General features: G+C 40.8%; 1 protein-coding gene across 2 annotated transcripts in view; it reads right to left on the minus strand.

Annotated features, from left to right (window-relative positions):
• Window positions 1-17068, minus strand: part of ccdc102a (coiled-coil domain containing 102A) — a 67557-nt gene extending 50489 nt beyond the window's left edge. For both annotated transcript variants that reach the window (XM_041935505.1, XM_041935512.1), the window contains exon 1: window positions 16937-17068. The gene's annotated coding sequence lies outside the window, so the exon portion shown is untranslated. The remainder of the gene's footprint in view (window positions 1-16936) is intronic.
• Window positions 17069-19219: the final 2151 nt, after the last annotated feature.

Raw genomic sequence — 19219 nt, forward strand, 5'->3', positions numbered from 1 at the left:
TACTCTGCTCACTTCAGGCGATGCAGCTGGGGACGGGGACAACCCAAGCTACCAGGAACTGCGGCAGGATTTGAGGCCAATTCGACCAAACGTGGCCAAACCATGAAATTAAAACGTAAAGTGATGCGCATGGGCCGAAAGATACTTTTTTCCCATAGACCTGCATTGTGAAAGAAGCAGGTGTAACACGGCGGACACATTTTTTTTAGTGTCACGACCCCCCTGGAATGACTCAGAATTTCATCCACTTGGTCCGACACCATTTGGAAAGTCTAGAGGAGCTGCATGCTTTAAAGATTTAATCTCCTAAACTGGAAGCCTGTATTAAGCTCTAATTATACATCCATGGGACAACTCCCGAGCTAACAACTGCACAAAAGCCTGCGCTGCTGCCTCTGCTTGAAATGACAGCCCCTGTCAATACAAGATAGCTTACAGATAGGAACGTTACTCATTGCTACCCTCTAGTGGTCAAGTGTATTCATAATGCTACAGTGATAATGAGTACAGTGACAGTTACAATTTCACAGTTGTCTTATCTGACACTGTGGCAAAGCAACACTAAATAATACTTGTAACTAATTATTTTACATGCAGTAATTGGTAAAGTAATTTGATTACTTTTGTGATAAGTAACTGGTAAGTGTAACTAATTACAAATTTTCAGTAACTTGCACAACACTGATCAAGATCCATCTGATTCCACCTCTGTGGCGCTGGAGGAGCTTTGACAAGGCAGAGAAAATAACCGGGATGATGTAGACTAAAAACAGGAACGCTATGATATGAATATATAAAGTTTGAAATACATGTGTGTTTAGAAGGGAGGGAGGGTTAAGTGACAAAATGCTGCTGGTTGGATTATGGGAAATGCAGGATCCTCTGATATTGGAGCTTGACCAATAGATGCAAAAAGTCAGGATATCTTGGCCTCTGCTGCATAGATTTTGATTTTCAAAAAATGCAGTGAGTGAGTTAGGGAGCAGTGCTGGAGACGTGGCCTTGTGGCCATGTTGTGTGTGACTTGGAGGGCAGGGGCACTGACTGACTCAGTATACAGTACCATGGACACAGATGCAGAGCTGCTAGTCAAAACTATCCAGTCATGGGATAAACTCTGTGTCCAAGACAGGGTTTCTGGTGGAGTTTGACAGTCATTAGAACAACACTGATGTCTTTTTGAGAGTCACTGGGTGCATCTCAATTCTCTTACTTGTCGTTTCCTCGCTCCTCGCTCAAACCAGAAGTACTTCTGGTCTGCCAAAGCTCTTATTTCTGCTCCAAGGAGCAATGAGGAGGAGGATGAGCAAGGATACATGAGTGCATCCTTCCCGAAGGCCTTTAACTGAACAGTATGAAGATCTGCCCCCCCAGCTGGCACATTTGAACGAGGTGGAGAAACTGTTTAAGTGTAAGTATCCTGCAATGAATGGCTGTAATTCAGACGTATCTAACTTAACGCTACGTTCTCCAGAGAGCAACAATTGAACATGGGGATCCGTCATGTTTCAGTTAAATTTATTTCATCCACAACCTGTTTAGTTATGTTATGAATCTCACGAACAGCAGCCTCTGAGCTTGTGTGGCACATATTTGATCATACAGACGACAGCACTCTGTTATTGATCAAACTTCACGTGTTTGAAACTTTGACGTTATGATTTCAAGCCTTCATGTAGCCACGTTATGTTTCCAGAACTGTCTCTGACATATCAACCAAACACATCGGAATGTGTCTCACTGAACAGGAAAGAAGACACAGCGAGGCTGATAAAGTTCAGGTCAGAAAATGACCACCTGCTCACCGGGAAGAGGCATCCAGCCAAGAATAAAGTCATTAATTCTCATGTGCGTTAATAAAAGTGTTAGGTACATATTTTGGAGTGTTCTAATAATGTAAATAAAAGTGAGTGTGTCTAAACGGAGTACTGAGGGCGGGGGGTGTTGGTGTCAGTGTGAATATAGCAGTAAACCAGCTGTGCTGCGTTATCAGAAACTGAAGTCACTTCACGTGATGCTTCACAGGAAAGGACGCCTCAGGAAACGCATTTCCTCGTTTCTTCTCTCCTTGCGTGGTTTCCTTTCGTCTCCCCGGTGGGACGGTCTAAGATGCAAGGAAAAGACGCAAGTGAGGGAAAGGTGGATGCAATTTAAGAGAATTGGGATGCACCTACTGTGTTGTAGCTGAACTAGCTCTACTAAAAGAGGCTTTCAAGTGTGTGTCTGTGAGGGAGTGTCAGTACAAAGCCAGACTCCTGCTGTTTGTCACAGTTAACCTGACCGTGCATTACCCTTCATTTATTAAGCTCTGTGCATTGTTATTGGCATGCCTACAGGTGTGTTTAGTACCGGTACAGAGAAACATGTTAATATGCATAAACAGCTTGTGCGTAGACACACACAAGCTGTCTCAAAGCTGTTTTTACACACAATGTGTGTTTTGTTGAAAATAATCACCTGAGAAAGAGAATAAAAGTGACTCTGTGTACAGTGGAACACAAAGAGAATTTAGTGAGTATTTAGTCAACCAAAATGTTGTGGTCAGGGCTGACATGGATACCAATTCCAAGTAATCAGGGAGACTGATATTGGCCAATATTTGGAACCAACATACCTCTGTGGAATACATGGTGTGGCATATACAGTAAAAGAATGTAAATAATTACATTTACTCGAGTACTGTACTTTGTACATACTGTACAATTTTGAGGTACTTTTTCCATTTTCTCCTATTTTATACCTTTTACTCCACTGCATTTACTTGATAACTTAAGTTTTTAGTTGCAGAGTCAGACCATTAATACAAGTGTAGTTAATGGTGGACATTACCAAGAACCTCTCAGGAAGAGAGGTCAGAAAGACCAGCTGTGAGTACCATCATCATCATCATCATCATCATTACCATCTGACATCAGACACCTCACAAAAGTGAACCAGTCAACACAGAGGTTAGTGTGATACTCGATATGTGCTCAACAATTTAGCATGGCTAGAGGCACCCCCAAGAGGGGACCAGGGAGACCAAGGCCAATGTGATACAATTGATGGGGCTGGCGAATGAGCCCCCTCCTCCCTCATCACAAATGCATGCAACTCCCCGGATTACATCTATGGTTACAAGTCTTTGCGTTATACAGTGAAGTCACATATTGACAAGGTAATCACGGATTTCTGCAGGGTTCTGTGCTTGGACCAATCCTGTTCACTCTATATATGCTTCCTTTAGGCAACATTATCAGGAAACATTACATACATTTTCATTGCTATGCAGATGATACAAAGCTATACTTATCAATGAAGCCATAGGAAACCAATCAGTTGACTAAACTCCAAGCGTGTCTTAAGGAAATAAAGACCTGGATGACCTGCAACTTTTTGTAATTAAATTCAGACAAAACTGAAGTCAGAGTATTTGGGCCTTAACACCTTAGAAACTCACTATCTGTGGAACATAGCAACTCTGGTTGGCATTGCGCTGGGCCCCAGTACAACAGTAAGGAATCTGGGTGTCATCTTTGATCAGGATATGTCATATAACTCCCATGTTAAACAAATTTTAAAGACTGCCTTTTTCCAAAGTAACATTGTAAAAATCAGGCACTTCCTGTCTCAAAATGATGCAGAAAAACTCATCCATGCATTTGTTACTTCCAGGCTGGATTATTGCAATTCCTTACTATCAGGCTGTCCCAATTCGTTGGTAAATACTCTCCAGCTGATCCAGAATGTTACGGCACGTGTTCTGACAAAAACCAAGGAAAACAGATCAGATTTCTCTGATATTAGCCGCACTGCACTGTCTGCCTGTAAAATCCAGAATAGAATAAAATCATTCTCTTTACCTAAAAAGAATTAAATGGTAAAATATCTCATAGTACCCTATTACTAGGGGTGCACGATAACAATCGGGCCGACAATTATTGAGCCGATACAATCATGACAAATAGCCCCGATAAGGTATGTTTGTCAGCACGGCAGTGCTTCGCTCCCACTATAAGACCCGAATGGCCTGCAGTGAATGCTGTGTTCACATGATGTCGGCATAATCAGAAAAGAAATCTTTCTCACCGGGAAAAATCAAGAACACCAGAATCATGCCAGAAAACAACTCGTTAACCCGGTCATAATTTTGCTAGTTGTGACTTGAATTGATATTTGCAGTATTTTTTCACGATACACGTAAAAAATAGAAATATGAACTTAAAAAGGCTGAAGGAACGACTCACAAACGAGGGAACAGGTTATCGTGCATCCCTACCTATTACCTACCTATCTAGTACACTGCGATCCCAGAATGCAGGCTTACTGGTGGTGCCTAAAGTCTCTAAAACTAGAATGGGAGCCAGAGCCTTTAGCTATCAAGCTCCTCTGCTGTGGAACCATCTTCCAGTCCAAACAAACCTCCTCAGGGTTTGTTTTGGATGTGTGCACATTCTTCTGTGTTTAAACTAGACTTGTATCAGAGCAGCAAACAAAAGGCACTCTCCAAATCCTTCTCAGGCTCTGGTGCTCAATGCGAGGCTCCTCAGTTCACTTCAAGTAGAAAGCAAAAATGCTCCCACACACAAAAGTAGACTCTGCTTAATTATTTGTTAGTGTTTCCATCTTCTGACCTTTCTCGAGACATTTCAAGACAATGTCTCAACAAAGGTCAGAAGACTGAAACACTGTGTGGGAGTATTTCACTTTCCACTTTAACTCGATATCAATCTCTTGGCAAAAGAGTTAACATTAAAAAATGCTTCATGTTTTACCTTTATGATTTGCTTGTTCTTTTAATTGACAGCCAGATTTAAATGTGCACATAAAAGTAACAATACCACAATTTAAAAATACACAGTTACAAGAAAGAGTTATATTCAAAATCAAACTCAACGCATGACATTATGATGGAATATCAACAACGGAACATTCTGCGTAGTTTATTTTCCTTCCCACATATTGACATAAACACTTAATTCACATTTATAATGCTACTTCACATATATATACTTATACTATACACCGTTAGAAAGCTTGGATTCTCATGAATCGATTGATGCAAACCATTTCACAATGCAATCACAACAGGAGGCACAACAAACACCACATCATCTCTCACAGATCCACAGACCAACTATACTCAGACAAAAAAATGGTCTGGAAACATCCATTAAGGTCCACACGATCCACCGCAGTAAAGATATTTAGTCATAACAAGATAGTAATCCACAGAAAGATGTTTTCTCCTTTAAATTAGCAGGCAATGTGCTTGTCTTCCACTTGTCTTCAGTGTTTTCCCAGTTTTACCTTCCAGAAACCTCTGCAGAAGGGAATCTCCAGTTTATCTCTGGAGTCTCAGGTTTCAAATTACACCTCACTTGACCAATCACGATTTGGCAGATTGAGCCAAGCAACCAGAGAACCAATCACAGTCCTCACGTGCGAAGATCGAGCCAATCACAGCCGATATAAAATATAGAAAATGGCCTCAATACAAAATATATAGCCACAATATAGGTATAAATACCTTTAGTATGCATATAGATGGCAAACTTTTGAGATTTCTTGAATTTTCTTTTAATTTGAATGCCTGAATACACCATGAGAGAAAAAGCTTCAGTTTCTGTGTTACTTTCTTGTTATCAATTTTTACTGAGCTTGGACTGGTGTAAGGTATCATGCTGTGGTTTTATTGTGTCCTTCAGATAATAAGTCCCAGATATAGTCATCTGCAAGCATCTATTTGCAAAAAAAGTTTTCAGTCCATTCAGTAAGAAACTTTAGAAAACAATTCATTATACCACAACAAAAATGTAGACATCATTGCCAGGCATTAAAAGTAAGGCCAAGGCTCAAAACAAGTGTGAATAACCAAGGCTACAGTATGTCTTTAATATAAGAGAGAGCACTCTACATCTGGAAGACAGATCACCTAGAGGCCACCAGAAGCAGCCAGTGACATCATCAACCAGTGGTTCCACCCAAACAGGAAGGCTGCATGTCTCTAAATGTATGTGTGTTTATTATGTGTGTGAGTGTGCTACAGACTAAGCTATGGCTTCTTCCTTGTTAAGGGAGCCTAGATAGAGAATATATGTGTACTAGGGATGGCTCATGATTTTCACATTTCAGAGGTCCATGCTTGCTTGGGCGATGTCAGCCAGTTTCAGAAAGTCACACATGCACGTGCACACAGACACATGCATACGCAGACACACACACAGGTTAAAGCTTTGGAACAGCCCATAGTTAAGCTTCAGTGACAGGAGCAGACCAAAGGCATTCTTCTGCTCGCTCTAACACACACTCTTCTGCCAACCATAATTGCCAAGTCCAATACAAACACAGCTAAACATAGACACACACACACACTATTCCACTCACATGGAAACACATTACTTCCAAGAATAAAACATTTTCTACACTCACACACCAGTTCTCCTTTTACTGCTTCTGTTTGGACTTTTATAACCCTTTATGTGACCAGTCAAGCCTCAGGGTCAGATAACTAACCTAACCTGTTGGTCAGTGATAAAGTACAGTTGTTGATGCAGATCCAGATCCTGATGGATGTAGGAAGCTTTTAGTCAACATTGTGACAAGAAACTGTTTAACTAGCCCACTAATGTTGGCTGCTAACATTAGCATGCCAGGCTAACTAGTCCGTACAGTAGTAACTTGCCATTACTTCCATGGCTAAACATATCATTATCTATCTCCAACATTGTGCAGGGTGATAGTTGTGTTAATTATTGAAATAGATACATATTAAATGCACTAATCAGCAAAACAAATGTTTGTAGTTGTTTGTTTAAATCTTACTAGTTTGGCTCCAGAAATCAACATGTTAAATTTGGTTTCGGCTGAGCCTGTCTCTTTGTTTTCTGAGTTCACGCTGTGCTGTGAGCTCCACGGCCACTGTGGGTATAGACAGTTCATCAGTTTCGCGGAGGCTCATCCTGCAGCAAACTGACCATTTCTCATTGATTTTTCTTTGATGTAGTCAAGGTGTAGTCGCAGGGTCTGTAGCATGGCTCCAACCAGGTCAAGAAGATGTTTCTCAGTTTAGCTCTAAATTAAATAAATCTTGATCTCCACCCTACATCATTTCATCTAATGTATTATGTTTTATTTCATTTTATAAATTGTATTCCTATTTTAACTTCAGCACTATTTTATGTCTTATGTTTTAGATTCTGTTTATCTTATCTCTCATTTACTTTGTGATTTTTGATTTTATACATACTGTATGAGCAAACCTGAGAACAAGAATTCTGTTGCTAACAACTGTTTCCTTGTAACATACAATATGACAAATAAAGGACTGGAACAGCCTCCTTTCAAGATCATGGTGTGTCTGTCAGTGTGACGTCAAAGGTGAAATCATTCAAGAAGCAGTCTTCCACAATTGTCTGGATGTTTGTATTGCACAGTAAATGAGTTACAGACCCAATACCGACTAACAACTTGACTTCCAGGACCTTTGAGAGGCACAACAGTCACTGAGCTGGAGAAAAAAAACAGGGAGGGAGAGGGAGGAGGAAGGTGAGGAAGCATGGAGTTAGAGAAAGAAAGGGCAGCGTTTGAAGAGAAACAAAGAGAAAGAAAGCTAGGTAGAGGGCAGATGCTGAAAGGAAAGTAAACAGTGTGAGGGGACTGGAATGTGTTCAAGAAGGTACGCTGTCAGCCTGGCACACATGCTGTCAGCACAGAGAAAACATGACACATTCTCACCAGTGTTACAGCCCTCAAGTGTCAAATCTAGTCTCAAAGTAAGGGAAACACACTTCCTTCTCCTGTAGACATGAAGGGACAGAGAGATGTATTGGAGCAGACACAGAGGTAGTTTGGCCTGAGTTTCAGTGGGTGGAGCGACAAACGAGGATGTTGATATTCCACACAGGAAGACAGACAAACAAAAGGTCTGCTAAATCTAAACTCACTGGAAAACTGGAAAAGACTGCAGGCAATTCGATCTGTTATACTGTACCGCGGTCCTGGCCAATTCTGATAACTTTCAGAATCTGAGCTTTTATCAACTTTAGCCCTTAAAACACATAAAGTAATTACTATAGAGGAAATTTTAATTCTCATGTAGACATCGACAATTGCAGCCTTAGTACTGTGTTTATTTTATTATTAGATTCGATTGGCTTCAGTCAGAGTGTACATAAACAGTTTTTAACCAACCCTCAACCTTATTATGACATATGGCATTGAATTTGAACATTTAATAATCTGTTCACAGAAAACGCCATCAATTAATAACATCCAAATTCCTATTATTGGACTGGACCAGCAGGCAAACATCCCAACCAGAGACACAATACTAGATGTCTATCTGATAGTGCTGTTGCTAAATTTAAGAAAGTGATTCCTTCAGCATTTAATTCAATGCCATGCCCGAAAACAATCACAGACACCAATGCTAACTTTAGTCCGTCCCAAATTGATCATCTTGTGGATCGTGCTGCAGGCTCACTCTTTAAAAATAAAGTTTTAATTATTAGAGACAAAATCTCCTTCTGCTCTAAACTGGTGCTGATTTACTTTCAAAGACATCTAACACCCTGATAAATATTTAGACTGCTTTTCTCCCATCAACCTTCTTCATTTAAACCATCAACCTGTATCTTTGACCCCATCCCAACTTGGCTGCTTAAAGAGGTTACACCCTTAACTGGCACTTCTTTATGAGACATGATCAGTCTGTCTTTATCAACAGGCTATGAACCACAGTGTTTTAAAGTAGCTTTAATGAAACCTCTTCTTAAAAAACGTACTCTTGATCCAGGGGTTTTAGCCAACTACAGACCTTTATCTAACCCCCCCCCCTTCGCTCTAAAATCCTTGAGGAAGCAGGCACCAAACAGTGACACCACTGAGTTTGTACTTGGGGTGGCCAGTATACCTCTTTCGCCACCGACACGACACAACACCGACTTCTGTAACACAAAGATGTGAAGGCAACTTTACATGCCAATTTCTCAGTGGATTAACTTGAAGGAAATGTCTCTAAAAAATGACTGGGAAACTCTTGAGCTAACACTTAAAACATTGTGTGTGTTAATCATTTTACTTTGGACTGCTTTGAGGGCCAACACAAAGCAAGATTCACTTCAAAACTGAAGCTCAAGGATGAATCAATCCTGACTTCAAGCTTAGAACCTGCAAGTTTTCCATTTTTATGTTGCTTTACTGTTTATTTTGCTGGTTAGCCTGTTGAATTTAGCATTAGCATGTTCCAAGGCTAATGTAGCTAGTAGCACCTATTGCTGACCCACATGCTGGAGCAACGTTGCCATATTTAACATTGAGGGACAGTCAAGAGAAACTGTGTGAACATGAAGCCTCTTGAAGCCAATTAAATAACCAGAGTAGCAGGTTGGATGTGGGAAAATGTTTTTTCATGTTGCTTTCTGTGTAGTTTCGCATAGGTGGACCTAACGTTATCTCCACACTTCACACTGCAACACAAGCTAAGCTGCTTTTGTTGGTACAGAAAGCCCCCTCGGCTTCGGTATGCATCAGTTTGTGTGTCTGTTGCTTCACTTTATGTAGAGTGGTACTGGTAGCTATACTATATAACTATACTTTCCATGTAGCTTCCCCAGCACCAGTGCTGTATGTACATGCTCCATGGTACACTGACTGTTGTACTTATATATACTATGTACTTGGGTTTTTCTGCCAAATAAATGCTGCTGAGATACTATGTCCTACCCCTTCTCTAACTGAGAATTAATCACATTACATTGCCTTATTAATCTACATTATAGGATAGGTTACTCCATCTAAATCACATGTAGGCCTATACCTCATTTTCATTCCTATTTCTAGCCAATACACACATCCATTTTTTTATCATTTCTTTCCAAAGATGTGTTGCCTTACATCGTTGATAGACTGTGAGATAACCCAGTAGCACAAAGAGGACGGCCACAGCAGAGAGGCAGTTGCCTGCTCCTGAACAGAACTGCCTGAAACGCCTTGCCAAGACATTTAATGTTCAAACTGATTATCTGTTTTTGTAAATATAGACTCATTCTGAATTTGATGCCTGCAACAACTTCCAAAAAAGTTTGGACAGGGGCACCTGTATGTACCTACAGCTGTGCAAGTTACCCATACCATGGGCACTAACACACCGTCATACCATCAGAGATGGCAGTCCAGAGGACACAATATCCATGATGCTGAAATCAAATAATCAAAGTGTCAATAAAATAATTAAAAATTATGGCTCGAAATTACAATTCAATTCATGATACAATGCTATATTACTACTATATCACTAATAGTAATAGAGAAGTAACTTACTGCTCTGTTTTGCATACAATAACAAAAACATATCTGCACACAGTTGTGCAATAATAGACATTTATTCAATTAAAACAGTAATATATTTAATGTTTCATCAACTTGATAAATTTTTGTGAATATATATGCATATTCTGGATGCAGCAACACATTTCAAATAATTTGGGACAGGGGCAACAAAAGAGTGGGACAGTTGTTAAATTCACAAAAAACACCTGTTTGGATCATTCCACAGGTAAACAGGTTCACTGGTAGCAGGTGATAGCATCATAACTGGGTTTGAAAGGAGCATCCTGAAAAGGCTCAGTCACAAGCGAGGATGGATCTAGGTTCACCACGCTGTGAACATACGATTGGATAAAGGAGATTACTCCTTGGGCTCAGGAACACTTTGTTAAACACATAGCATCCAAACTTTTCATTAGCTTTTTTACTTTGTCATTAGCTTTCATAAAGCATTAATTAGTTAAGCCTTAAGTTACATATACTCTATCCTGACTGGAAACATTAAAAAGTGGTATGGTTTGTGTACGGCCAAGGATAGGAGAGCTCTGCTGCGGTTTATTAATAGTGATACAGAGGTACTGCTGCCGTACCACCAGACAACAGAGCAGCTTCTTTCCTCGGGCTGTAAGACTTCTCCACCTCTTTCCAGTCCACCATTAAAAAAAGCTTTTCTTGCTTAGCATAAAGGGACACAACTTGCATTTCATTCTGCAAGCCTGTGTTGTAGAATGGCAGATAAATGAACCTTGAAAAATGTGGCTCTTGTTCTTTCTTTTGCCTTCGGAAACACTTTCCATGACAACCACACACAGAAGTCAGTCTTCAGTTTGCAGCATGCCTGTGCATCATCCACATGTTCCTGTATGTGTGTGTGTTTATGAGATGGATGGATACTGTTTTCAACTTTCAGAGCCAAGAAGGCAGACTGAATGGAGTTAAACTGACAGGAGCATCTGATAGAGGTGATGATCGAGGTAGAAATGGAGAGAGGGCAGAGTGCAGACTGGCACTGCCATCGCACCGACAAACTGATGGTGCTGTCTGCTGTGTGAAACCTCAAGACACTGAGTCACACTATGAGCCCCTCACAACCCTACCATCTCTACCATCTTCAACAGCTTCCCATCAAATATTCACATTTACAGAACCTTTCAGTCTGTTCCTATGCCACCTGCCTCCAGTTACATTTCGGTTTATTTTTCATTCCCTGAAGTGACTGCGAGCTGATTCAGTGAGTCTTGGAAAGTGGTCAGAGGCAAATTTAACCACTTCAAAAACAGAGGGGATTGCGATGATAAAAACTTCAGCAGCTGCATGGGCTCCAACTGCAAACATCAGATCACCCAGGAAGCAGGTTAACTCTGGCTGAAGATTTTCTCTATTTCTGTACATTAACTCTGCAGCAAAGGTTGTGAGTCTGCTGGCCTTAAACTGAAACTAGCTATAGTTTAGTTGACAACAACAAGAAGGTAACAGTCTTATCTATTCTCATCAGGCTAAAGACCACCAAGAGCATCTGACCAGCCTTTCTCTGGCTGCTGGAAACAGAAAATAGTGTAAATAATGTAACAACTGCCTCAAGTCCAAGGTGAGGCTTGTTTTGTCCAAACAACAGTTCAAAACTCAAAAATGTTCAATAAGTGTGAAAGCAGCAAAAACACACTGGAACTAGGAAATATTTGATAGTTTGGCTTGAGAAATGACTTCAATGATTCATTATCATAAATAAACAGATTTGCAATTTCAGAAACAGGTTTAAAATCCTAAAAAGATTTGAAGATACTTTTATTATAAATAATTATTGGAATTCAACCAACCATGCTAAGTAAAGATAATGTTGTGACTTCATGAATGTAAGACTACAGAATAACGGTGCAAGCAGACAGTACATACAGCAGGTCCAAGACATAAGAGCATGCCACGGAGTAATCACACATAAATCGATGAAAAAATGAAAAAAACAAATGAACCAAATTTCATTACGAGAAGCGATAAAGTAAGGAAATAAAGTGTAAACCTATTTAGCGCACGCGCACACACACACACACACAAACACAAAAACAGAAAAACTAAGCATCTTAGTGCACTGGATTGAGCCAGCTAAAGTGAATATATTGACTTTACAGAATGATAGACGATACCAGGCATTTAATGTGTTCTCATTGGCACCATCACATCTAAAAAGGAGGTCAAATCTAATGGTAAGACAATGAGGTGGCTTCCAGCAGCTTGCAATCATTCTCTTTACTACTGTCTGTCTGTTTTGAGTTTGGAAAGATTAAGAATAAATAAGTCATTTCAAATCAAAGCATATACAGTTCTGAGCACCGTCTGATGTTTCAAATCAGATAATTTGGATGTAGCATTGTTCCAAAATTGTCTAACAGGAGGACAGCCCCAACACATACAAGCAAACATGCCCTGAACCTTAACAGAACACAGGTTACAGAAAGAATCATTGATCATTTTCATGCAATGAAGCCCGACAGGGGTGAGGTATGTTCTGTACAGTAAATAATGGGGAAAAGACACAACTGACATTGCTTTTTAGAAATGTCGACGAAAAAAAAAAAACCATGTTGGAGAGACCAGGGCTGCCCTCGATCAGGGGCCTAAGCACTAATTAGTGGGCGTTTTCAGGCGCGGCTTTCCTTTCATAAAAAATTTGGAAGCTGCAGACTGAGGCTTGCTCCAATAATCAGATGGAGTAGGAAGAGAGACCATAGAGCTAACAAAATCGATCCTGGGCATATAATAGAAATGCGGGCTTCGATAGAAATGGGGTGACCAACTCATCGGTCCATAACCCTCTGAACCTTATCAAGAGCAAGTAAATGATTGTGTTTAACAATCTGGTTTAAAGGGGGGAAAGACTTCTTCCTAAATATGTAAGCTGTTGTACTATGGGAATGCCATTCAGTCATTCCTTTTACTCCCAAACTCCTCACAGAGAAGATGTGGCGTAGACTGAGGAGGGTTTTTAGGAATACTAATACATTGTCAGAATACAAAGACACCTCATGTTGTGGTTTAAGGATAGAATCGATATGTTGGCATATCGACTGAGTTAGTGCCTCTAGGAAGAGTACAAATAGCCCAGGACTTCATGGACAGCCCTGATGCAAGGACAGAGAAACTGAGAACAGAAGAGTAAGTTTGAGCGGTTAGTACCTGAGCTGAGGGGTCTGCATATAGGAATTCAGTTACAGAGAATTCCGGTGGGATCTCATCAGATGCATTCAGGTGCATTAAGGCTGTCTGTTTTTTCACTACATTAGATCAAGAATGGTTGTTCATTTGTGAGACATTCATTTCACAGTTCCACCCTAAAACAGAAATGTCACCAATTATCTAAAGTAAATGTTTGAAAGTATTCATTGAAAAAATGCTATCACAACCCTCTGCACGATTCAATACAGTACACAAATGATATAAGAGTAGCGTAACTCCTCTAAGGAATAAGCCAGTGCTTAGAGTATGAGCGTGGCCAGTGAGTGGTTAAGCAAGAGAGAGAGAGAGAGAGAGAGAGAGAGAGAGCACCAGAAGAGTTACGGTGAATTTGAGCGGACAGAAATTAGCCGTAAGTCATCAGTTTAGCAGTGAATGTCCAGTGTAGATCACAGTTCGTCCATTAATAAATGTTGCAGCTTCTCAAGACCAAGGAAAGTCCCATGTGTTGTTTGCCAACTGTTGGAAAAGTGAGGGGGTTAGGTCCAAAGCAAGAATCGACTTAGGCCCAGGAGGAAAACAAATATCTCCCCTGTGCTTCCTGACTACTGTCTGGGACCTTAACAGGAAAAGGCTAACACAAAGTAGAGACCCTCTCTACACATTAGATACAAAATATAAAGCAGGGGGAAAATGAAGAAAACAGAGCATCCAAATGGGTCAAAAAAAGTAAGGTTGGTGGGTAATGACAAATGGATACAGGGCAGCCTGTAATAATACAACAGTGTTAATAGGCAATTAGAATGATGAACAGCATTTGCAGAAAACCCAAAGAAAATGATGTAAGCATAGCAGTCAGTGTACCATGGGACATGTCTATCAAGTACATTTACATACAGCAGCAGCAGGAACACAAGGCGACGTGGAACAAAGCAGAGGGGGCTTTCTTGTAAATAAAAAAACAGCTGAGCTTGTGCTGCAGTATGAAGTGTGGAGGTAACATTATGTCCGGTGATGCCAGACTACACAGAAAGCAACAGGAAAAAACAGTTTCTCACATGCTACTACTCTGATTATTTAATTAGCTTCAAATGAGACTTAACATCATGCTTTTTCCCTTGAATGCCCCTCAATATTAAATACTCCAACATTGCTTCAGCATGTGTGTCTACAATAGATGACACTAGCCATATTAGCCACGGGATGTCCTAACGCCAAATTCAGCAGGCTAACCCGAAGAATGAACACTAAAGCAACAGGAAAATGTCATAACGTAGAGGCACTAAGTTTGGTGTATCAATCCATCCTTAAGCTTTAGCTTTGAAGCAAATCCTGCTTTGCATTGGCCCTCAAAGCAGTCCAAGGTGAAATGATTAACGCACACATATAGCCTGTGGAGACGTTTCCATCAAGTTAATCCACTGGGTCTTCACTTCCTCAGATGGTGGGTGTAGATGAACATGTTACCTTCCACATCTTTGTGGGACTGATGTGCGTGTTATGGCTAGGAAAATAGCAGTTGCTGAGTGTAACTCCAGTTGGGTTCGTGCATAGCCCCCTAGCTGAATGTTGTTACAGCCAGAGTAGAGCACGTTATTTTTAAGATGGTAAAACATCACAGTAGTAACGGTATTGCACAATCCATGACATTGCAGAACTTGACACCAGTGACGGTAAAGAAACTGGTGTACCACACTCGTAGTGAAGGCCAGGGAACGCTGTCATTGTTCACCATAGAGGTCTCTGGATGTGGGGCCGCCACAGAGGCCAATAAATCCTCTGCTTCTTTGGGATCGGTGAACATCTTGTAATGAGAACCGTCCCTAATTTTCAGTGTGGCAGGATTACGTTTTTAAAAAGTCCAGACTTTTGGCTTTTGCTGTAGTCAGGAGAGAAGCGAATTCTCCAACCATTGAATGGAGAGGGGATATTTCCTGGCAGGATGTAGCTTGCGGCAGCCTCGCAGGTTGGGTGAAGTAAACTGAAAATCAGGATGCGGTTAGCTTCATGTTTACACACACTGTGATGTAGATCTGATGTGCTCTCATAATACCGAGCATACGGAACCATTTGGATATGGAACAAGCGAGAAACTGAATAGCATTGCATCCTTTGAGTCCCTCTTCAAGGCCAGCGATATGAATGTTACACTTTCTATACCTCTGTGTCCGCAAACTTTAGCTCCACTGCTGAAGAGCTTTATCCTGGATATCCAATGTACTTTCTTAGTTATTCTCAACAGTAGTTTTCAGGGTAATAACATTAGAATCATCAGATGTTTGCAGTCAATTTGGCTAGTTCACCCTGAACAGCACTTCTATCTTTCCCCACCTGTTGAATCTGGGTGAGGTGTGGTTTGTTTTTCTAACAAAGATTCAGCAATGGCATCAATATCCTGCCAGTGGTCTTTGCTTTTGGTGGACATCGTCATTAGCTAACTTTAAAGAATACAAAACAGGCCAAAGGCAGCTTGAAAAGTCAACAATTTGGCTAGGCTGGGGGGTTGTCTTGTTGTCTTGTCCAGCTGTTCACATGACTCCAAGATCTGAAGATTTTGTGAATACCTTCCAAACAGCGATGAGTGTTGTTACATCTTGTCTTTATCTCTGAAAGATCTCCACTAAAACAACAACTAACTAATTACCTCTGACTTGGCTCTACATGAGAGGCACACACTGGGGCAAACCCAGCCTGACCTCCATCATACAATGCACATGAAGCTGATCACCACGACCAAGAAGACTTCATCTCAGCATGTTCACATGAATAACAGATGGTTTGCTCAGTGTTCTTGTAAGCTGCTCTTCACAAAGTGTGAATCAATCCTCTGGTCACATCTCAAACACTGCTGTTCAAACAGCTCAACTTCTGGCCTTTTCATTTACTTCCCTCCTGCAGTTATGGCTAAATGCACTGTGTGAATGGCATTATGGTCACAGATATTAGGCTTCTGCAAAATCAGGTTATTCATATGTGTCGAATACATTCTATTCATCATTTCTGGAGAATCCAATCATGTCCTCTGAGGTAACACTGGAGTGACACACTTTGGAAATCCCTGCTACAGGCTACTCTGGCATTTTCCTTGCATTGCAGGTGGCCTACTTAGAAATCTACAGGAGATGTAAACTTTTCAAAAAGTCAATGAACAAAGGGTAAAGCCCCACTGTGTGAACTCCGGAGAGGCTTCATCAGCCAAAAGTGCTTTTTCTCTGTATACTGTAACAACAACGTATCTGGCATACCAGGACACATCATGGACACAGCAACAAAGCAACTATCCCTTCACGGGGCACTATAGGTCAATTATTTGGCCTTAAACACCCAAAAAGGCGACGCACATGGGGAAAGAAGAGACGAACAAGAAGGTTTTCGTGTCATCTGACACCAGTGTATCTCAAAGCAGTGGACTCAGTCAAACTATCAGCCACTATGACAACAAAGGCGGAGGAGAACGTACCGTTTCGGGGGCACCGGTGTAGACCGCTCTTATGTCCTCCTGAAAAATGTATTTTTATCCCGGGTAAGCAGCTGAGGTTTCCCCTTTTTTTCCTGCCAAACCTACGTCCGGTGGTTGCTCTCTTTCTGCCGTTTTTTTCTCCTCTGGTCTGGATGGAAAACGTCGTCCCCAGTGAAGAGAGAAAATGGGCGGGTCTCGAGCGTTTAGGCAACCTCTCTGACCAATCGGCCATCAATATGACACAATCTACTGCTTTGAGCCAATCGGTTTCTGTTTCCAACACAGAGTCGTGTGTTCATTGGTTGGCGAAGTAAAGACCTCCCAGTTGAAATTACTACGACACCGGGAGAAGAGCGAGTGGGATGTGATGTCTCTGGTGTCAGATCACCTCGCCACAGCTACACGAACAAAGCTGCAAGAGAAACACCCAAAGACACAGTTATTTCTGTCTTTTAAAAGCAAGGGCAACATAACAGGAATCCCCGTTTTCAGTAATGATTATTACTGAAAAATTAAATTAGTGAGATATAAACTGTGAATTGAATTACAAATAACAATTCAATAACAAGTTTTGTCAGTCCAACAGTCCAAAACATCTTAAACATCTTATCTAGTAAAGCAGCAAAATGTCATATTAGAGACCACTGTTAGCATTTCTTGTGGGGAAATCACAAATATGGATGTCCCAATCACATTTTCTGATCCTCTTGATCCTGTAATATTGAGTATCTACTATTCTGTGTATGATTATTATTTTTATTGTTACTACATTTTTCAGAATATTTCCCAAAGAAAACAGAATGTACACACTTAGGCAAAAGTAAGTCTACATTATAAACAGTAAATCAATTTGAATGGCCTATATGCTAGACAGTAGAGCAGATAAATAACAATTTTCATTTGATGCTTTCCAATGATATTGTGTATAGCATGCATATTTTGGGAGCAGTTCTGTGGTGGTCAGGGGACCTATACATGTCTGTGTCCAGGGGCACATTGTCTCATAATTTGTCCATAATTAAACAGTTTTTAAACTGAAACTTAATGCCTCAGTTATTTAGGAAAGGTAGACTGCATCGATAAGGAGTTGGTTTGATGCAGTGCAAAACTAAAAACAAAACACCAGCTAAGTCTCATGAGATTCTGTTAACTGAGACAAGTTTGCCAAATGTATAAGAAAACACAACACTGGCGCCCTCTCATGGAAAGCCAAGGACCCTGGTCCACCCCAAAAAACAGTTTGTAATTTGTTTCTTTAATCAACAGTTTCATGTTGTTTCCCCTCAAAATAGGTCAGTGGCATGACCTGCAAATGGAGCGTTTATTAACCCCCCATTCCTTCAGCTTTATGAAGTGTGTAGTCTATCTACACTTATATACTATGTGGTCCTTTTACATTGGGCTTGCATGTGAAAAGAGCACTGTTGGTCTTCCATGTTCCATCAACGTCCCAGGTTGTACCAGGGTTCATAGCAATTTGGCTGCAGTGTGGAGGTTTAGTCATGGTTGGGAATCCAGCTAAATCTGGATTCCCAGCCATCACAGGAGAACTTCTCTGTAATGTTGACTGTCACAGGCAGGTAGACACTCTACCTTTCCAAAGCAAAAAGCTGGTGACATGGTCAAAGGAGGACAAATAGGAAATCACTCTTCTAGACAGCAAGAAGGCATTTGTTGAGGTGGAAGGGCTCTATCATTACTCCACACTCCTGCTCAGGCAGAAGAGTGTGCCCCACTTCCAATCCTCCCCAGAATCTGTGATGCTGAGCCTTGAGAGCCCAGAGAGGCGGCTCCTGTAGGACTCAGATACCCACATAACCCACATACTCGGCTCTGCTGCTCATCCCACAAATGAATGTTCCTTACAAATGTGGCACTATTTAAAAGGGAAATTAACAGGCTTTCCAACAGTATAAGATTTATTGCCAAGAAGCATTGTTACAACAAAGAAATAATCTACCAAACACAAATTTCCTTACTTTTTGTGCTATGTTTATGAAGTGCCTGGAAGTAAGTCACAGAAGAAGACACCAACTTTAAAGACAAACATTTATTACGACACTAACAATTAAAGAATAAATGCAACAAATACAGCAAGGACAATAATTGACTGAATGAGGGCCAGAGTATACCAGATAAAACAGGGAATGATGGTAAGATGTGTTAGGAAACACAGGAGACCAATGTTCACCTGTGATAAGCACCATTCAGCAGCTGAGAAGTGTGGGAAAAGTGTCTGAAATCAATATAACTGAGTTGGTGGGCAATCCTTGATCTAAAGCA

Source organism: Chelmon rostratus, chromosome 1, assembly GCF_017976325.1.
Source record: "Chelmon rostratus isolate fCheRos1 chromosome 1, fCheRos1.pri, whole genome shotgun sequence".
NCBI classification, from domain to species: Eukaryota; Metazoa; Chordata; class Actinopteri; order Chaetodontiformes; family Chaetodontidae; genus Chelmon; species Chelmon rostratus.